The sequence below is a fragment of the Capsicum annuum genome, chromosome 7, assembly GCF_002878395.1.
Source record: "Capsicum annuum cultivar UCD-10X-F1 chromosome 7, UCD10Xv1.1, whole genome shotgun sequence".
NCBI classification, from domain to species: Eukaryota; Viridiplantae; Streptophyta; class Magnoliopsida; order Solanales; family Solanaceae; genus Capsicum; species Capsicum annuum.
Window position 1 is genome coordinate 61,689,220 of NC_061117.1, and position 7,221 is coordinate 61,696,440.

The following is a 7,221-nucleotide window of genomic DNA, read 5'->3' on the forward strand; positions in this document are numbered from 1 at the left end:
ATTTACTTTAAAAATCGATTTGAGTCTATCAATTGTTATTCATTTTTGATACTAAATTCTCTGTTCGAGTCAGGCATTTATGGTTCAAATTATTATATTAATGATCTAGTTTTTGTCCAGTGTTTATGGTATGAGGGCCTAGTTAGGTTGTATTTAGCTTGTATTCTTTTCGATATTATCTACCTTGTTATTTATTATTTGTTAGGCGGACCATTATTTTAGGCTTGCCCTACTATCCCTGACTTTAATTTACATTCTCGCATGTTATTATGTTTTTATTATTAGTTAGCTTAGTAGACCGATGATGCCTACTAAGTACTTGTTGTTTTGTTGCTCATACTACACTTATGCATATTTTTTTGATGAATATCTGAGTAATAGCTATCTCCGCTGACATTCTATCTAGCGCATACTCAAAGTTCATAAACGGGTGAGCATTTCGAGCCAGAGCTAACAGTCTTTACATTTGAGACTATCTGTATATTGATACTATTAGTACATTTATTCTTTTGATTAGTAGCTCTTGTACCGACCATACTAGGTCGTGGGATACTCTTTTGCTATTTTCTCTCTCTCTTATCTATATGTATGCTGTCGGACTTATATTTTATCGACTATAATCTAGTTCTAAGCTGAATTTTGATGTTCATTCTTCCACCGATTGGACCATTAATTATCGTTTCGAGCTACGATTTGTCTTACCTACCGATGGGTTAAAATAGGTGCCATCATGACTCATGAAATTAGGTCTTGACATTCAATAGCCTCTCAAGAAACATCAAGTATTAAACTAAATATGTTCATTTGTGGGAGTTAATCTCACTTTGATTCTCAGTAAATATAAAACAAAACAATGTATTAGCAATTCGTCACCTAATCACTCAATATGAATACAATCCATCAATTCAACAAAACTTTCCAACCTATACACTATCATTCTTGCTTTACTACAATATGTTTAGATTTACACCTTCCAAATTTAGAAAATGCTCAAATTATCAAATAGTAGCTCTACAACCTATAGTCCCATAATCATACACCAACATGCATGTATTCCTATGAATTATCATAATATCATATAACTCAAAGAATCATCCAGGATATACTAGAAACAATAATTATACTAAATTAGGTTCATTTTTATATCATATTATGGTTATTACCAGCATTCATTGTGCATGCATACCTAAGAATGAAATCTCCCATCAAACTATATTACAGTCATGCAATATAACTAAGATCTACTACTCAATAAGCCTATCCTACATAGGCGCCAAGTTGTTGCAATAAGTAATTTATACCACAAATACTCTTTCTTTACTTTTTAAAAATTTTGAACGATAAATCATCTTATATATAAGCAATTATACAAGAGCAACAACATACCTAGTATATTCCCACAATGTGGGGTTTGGAGAGGGTAAGTGTACGTTGTCCATACAACTTCACAGGTGAGATAGAGAGACAAATAAATAAGAAATTAATCAACTACTCTTCAAAGAAATATTTTGGAAATTTAAGCCCACTAGTTCTATATTTATTCACAGTCTACAAGATTACCAAGGATTGATTAATTATTAACTAGTCCATCTCCATTAACTGAGTTTTAAAGATAAAGGTCCCATCATTGTTGATTATAACCCTAGACCTAAGAAAATTGCCCCTTTAGGTCTTTGAAATGATGTTTTTGATTTTATGATCTATATAGGCTTATAAACTGTCTGTATCCTGTTATAGCAGCCTGGGGCCAGCTATAGAGACCTCAACCTTTCAATACACACACTTTTTATTAAAATGGCCATAACTTTTGACTCTGGAAACTGATTAACAAATGGTCTTTGAAATTGGAAAAAAATCGAAGTTATTTGATTTGGTGTGTATTGGGTCCTATAACTCTTCATTTTTTATAAGAGGAGTGCACATATAAAGTTGACCCAAGTTTAAACTTAGACCGACACTGAATCGGTAAGAACACTTCCAAATTAACTTTGTGTTTGGGGTATTTTATGACCTTAATTCGTATCTAGTGCAATACCATATAAATAATTGGTCCTAAAATGTATGACAAATGAAATTCTTATACCTTTAACACAAATATTTTTAGTAACAACGAAAAGGGTTATTACATTGTATACCAATTTACCAACCATTTGTCCTAAAATGAACACTGATGAAAATAAGTAAGAGGTCGGGATTAGAAGGACAATACTATCGAAGTTTCTTATATTGCACTTTCAATTCCCCCTTGCTATTGTTATCAACTATACCATATTTTATACTTAAGCGCTCTATGGAAGATTTTCAAGATAAGAGTGTGTGGAGTCAAGCGTTTATTCATAAATTAGTTATTTTTATCACAACAGTGTCTAAATGAAATTTTGAGAGTTATTGATGAAATAACATCTAAACTCAAAGAAAACTAAACATTTACTGTATCAACCTTGCTATAGCAGCTCAATTCTCACTATAGAAGCATTGTTATAGAGGGATCCCGCTAATATAATAGAACTAATCAAAGTTACCTTCAACTATAGTGGGGCAATATTAGCAACCTACCTCATGCTATAATAGGGTAGGCAAGGAAGAAATTTTGGAAGCTTCCTAGTTTAGCCATTTTTTATAGCATAATACTCAGATTTTGATTACAAACTAACCCTATTACATCTAATGCTATATCTAGAGTTATACCAATCCAAATTTTATTTTAAAAGTTTCGGTGCGCTACTATGTCCTTCACCTATCCGGATATTACCTTAAATTCATCAAACACTATACTTCAAGACACCAAATATCTCTGAATCACACAATACCAGATTTTTATTAGAGCCCGGCCTACCCTAAGATTTTATCAACTCTCATCCTTGAGAAAACTCTACTTTGGAACTTATACCCAAACCAATGCTATAATAAACCCAACACAACAAAATACTACACCATTTTTTCCCCTCAAGACATCTACTTTATGAATCTTTTTCACAAATGCATGATCAATGCATAAGAATAAATCCTCTTGAGTACAAACACCAACCAACACACCACTATGGGCGTTCTTAACACATAAATTCTCCATCACAAGTCACATTAGACTATTCAACCCTCAACAATCAATAGTTTATTAGCAAACCATCTGATAATTTGTCACCCATGTACAAAATATACTCATTTAGCCTCAGAACTAGCTTACGGTTAGTCAAATTAGCGACTAAACATACCTAAACCACTCAAGGAGCAATAACAACCAAGGATTATTATGTAACAATGAGAAGGATATGAATAGGCATAAGCACATCTAATAACTCTACTCCATTAATTGACCCGACAATTAAGGATCATTAATCATATAATCAAGCTCACTTATTTCACAAGCCTTAATAATTCAATTATTTAATATTCAAGGGATACCATTAATCAATAATAATTCTCATACAATAAGCATATAACTAATACCAAACCATAATGAACCAAATACAAGAGATTTGTAAATTAACACATGAGTAACTAGTTTTGCCAATACACTTCCATAATTACCTTATTCAAAAATTCAAGGCAACCTATTTCCACCATTATCTTACAATTTCCTTATCAACTATATATTATCATCACCATACAAGTAGTTTACTCAATCAACAGTCAAAACCACAGTCAAACAAAGTCTAACTTTTTAATATATATGTCACCTAAAAACAAACAAAAATCCCCACATTAGACATTCAACTCAACAACACATCATATCTTATCAACCAAATTATTTAATATCATGCTAAGAGCTATTATGTCCATTGTAATGACCCAAACCATAGTTACATGTGAAAACACCCCAAGAATAATTTATAATAAATAATAGGCTCAAAATAGATTAGAAAAAATTTAAATCATGGATAATATCAAGGACTAAGTCTATTGAGCTAAGAGTCTAAATAAGGGATTGGGTTAGACTGCTTGTAATCCCTACAACTGTTGAATAACAGATACAACAGTACCACTGCATCGCTAAAAGTTTTGATGTAGTGGTAAAAACATTTTGCCATATAAGTGATTTTTAAAAACCCTTTTTCTTTTTATTTCCCTAGGTTTACCCTTTCTCTAAAAACACTCTGATAAACCTTATCCTCCCAACTCTGATATTTTAAAGGTCAACGTTCATGAGAGAAATTTTGAGACATACCTGAAGGGAACACAACATAGAAATATGTCTAGTGTATGCGTGACAACTCACTCTTCTCCATAGCAGTATGTTTCATCTAAGAAGTAAATTAAGGTTTCATTTATAGAAACTAAACATGAGCTAGATGTACAACAATAGCATACCTAGTGTATTATCACATAGTGGGGTCTGGGAAAGGTAAAGTGTACGCAGACCATACCACTACCTTAGGTGAAGTAGAGAGGCTATTTCTAATAAACCCCATCTCGGGACTGATAATAATATACCAAACACAAAGCATAAATGCATTTAAACAAGATAGTATGCAAAATAAACTAACACTGCCAATTAATACAAGAAACAATACAGCCATAAGATTATACTATAAACTATCTAGTCAAAATAATAGACATCACTCACACACCACAAACAAGAAACTCTAGGCACAAACAAAGTACTCTTTCCTACTGTTACCAACATACTCCTACCCCTATCCCTTTACCCTAATCTGCATCCTTTATACCTTTCTATCAAGGGTCATGTCTTCCATAAGCTGTAATTTCTCCATACCATGACTAATCACAACCCTCTAATATTTATTTGGCCTACCTCTACCCCACCTGAATCCATCCATAACTAGTGCCTTACACCTTCAAATTAGAGCATTCTAGCCCCTTCTTATCACGTACCCAAATTAACGTAACCTCATATCTCTTTTCTTGTCCTCCATAATATCCATTTCCACCTTTTCTTGAATAATCTCATTCCTTAACCTATTTTTTAAAATAAGGTGATACATCCATCACAACATCATCATCTCTGCCACCTTTAACTTTTGAATGTTGGGGTTATTAACTGACCTACACTCTACTCCATATAACATAGTCGATCGTACTGCTACTCTGTAGAACATGCCTTTAAGATTTGAAGGTACCTTTTTATCACATAAGATCCGAAGTGAGCCTCTATTTCAACCATCTTAAACTAATTAATGCATGACATACTCATCAATCTAACCATTCCCCAGAATTATATACCCAGATACTTAAAACTCTCTCTCTTTTGAATGGCCTGAGAATCTAGCTTCACTACCATATCAGCCTCCTACGACAAATCACTAAACTTATATTCTAAGTACTCTGTCTTGATCCTGCTCAATTGAAATCCTTTAGACTCAAGGGTTTGTCTCCAACTCTTAAACTTATCATTAACTCATCCCCGAGTCTCATCATTCAATACCACATCATTCACAAATAACATACACTAAGGCACCTTTCTTTGAATTTGTCTCTTTAAAACATCCATCACTAAGACAAATACAAAAGGGCTAAGAGTAGACCCCTAATAAAACCTTTTAAAATCAACAACTATTCAAAATCTCACCTATTTTCCTTACATAAGTCTTCACACCATCATACATGTCCTAAATTGACCTAATGTACTCTATGGGCACCCCTTTAGCCTTCAAGAACCTTTACAGAATCTTCTTTACTACTCTGTCATATGTCTTCTCAAGATCTATAAATACTATATGCAAGTCTTTCATCCTCTCCTAAACTACTTCTCTAATCCCCACACAAGGTTAATAGCCTCAGTAGTCGAGTGACTTTGCATAAAATCAAATAGATTCTGAGAGATAGTCATGATTTTTCTTAGCCTCAAATCTACTACCCTTTCCCAAACCTTCATAGTATGACTCAATAACTTGATACCACTATAGTTGTTGTGATTCTAGATGTGCCCCATCTTCTTATATAATGGAATCATTGCACTCCATGTCCACGCTTTGGGCATCTTTACTTCCCCAAAAATAATGTTGAACAACCTTGACGGCCACTTCATACCACCCCGCCAGTGCTCATAAAAAAATCTACTAAAATCTCATCTGGCCCAGTCTCTCTACCCTTTCGTATCCAATGAATATCCCTCTTGACCTCCTCACCTTGATACACCAACAATAACAATAATTGTGACACTTCTTAGAGTTTTTCAAGTCCCTCAGCATAAACCATTTATCCCCGTCCTCATTCAAAAGTCTATTAAAATAGGACTGCCACCTATTCCTAGTGAGGGCATCCTCTCCCTTAATCCACTTTACTTGGTTAAGGTCATGATCCTATGCTTTCTAGTCTTGGCAAACCTATTCAACTTCTTATCCTTGCTTTTCTTCTCTAGAGCTGCATATAAGCTCTCAAAAGCTGTTATTTTATCCACCATACTGCTAACTTAGACTCTCTTCCAAATACCTTATACTTCTCCCTATTTTTCTACCTCTCCTTATCATCCTTACTCTCAACTAACATAGCATAAGATGCCTTCTTAGTCTCTAACTTTATCTTAACTTATTTGTTCCACTACTAATTTCCTTGGTGTTTGCCAGATCTGCCTCTCAAGACACCTAACACCTTATTAGCAGTTGCCCTAATACAACTGGCAGTCTTCTTCCACATACTATCTACATCCTCTCTACTATACCTGGCCCCCTAGTCTTTAATATCTTCCCCATTTCTAAAGCACTAGTCAAAGTCAAGTTACCCCACTTAATCCTGGTCCAATCCTCCATACTCCTGTTATGTTTACCCTTATTGATTACAAATTCCATCACTAATAGCTTATGTTGTGTCAAAAGATTCTCTCTAGGTATGACCTTATAGTCTCTACAAATCGCTCTATCACCCTTCCTAAGGAGAAACACCCATGACTTAAAACATGTTATAAGCATTATGTCACCTTTAAAATCCCTAACTTTCATTCCATAAGTCAGAAGAAAGAAAACTACCTACGGCTTGAGGATTTTTAACTTCAAGTTCTGGGTCTTGGCCGCTAAACTATGAATGGTAATAAGGTGCTCCTTCCTCTTTGGGAAGCTCGAATTCACCATCTACAACCCAAAATCCCTAGAAAATCTAAAAGAGAAGCTCCTTCTTTATTTCAATCCCTAAAACCAAAACTACTATACACATCAATATAACCTCTCAGTAAAGACCCAATATGCCCATTAAAATCCCCTCTAATGAAAAGCATCTCTGTTCTCAGAATGCCTTTGTCCACCTCATCTAAAGCCTTCCAAAATTTCT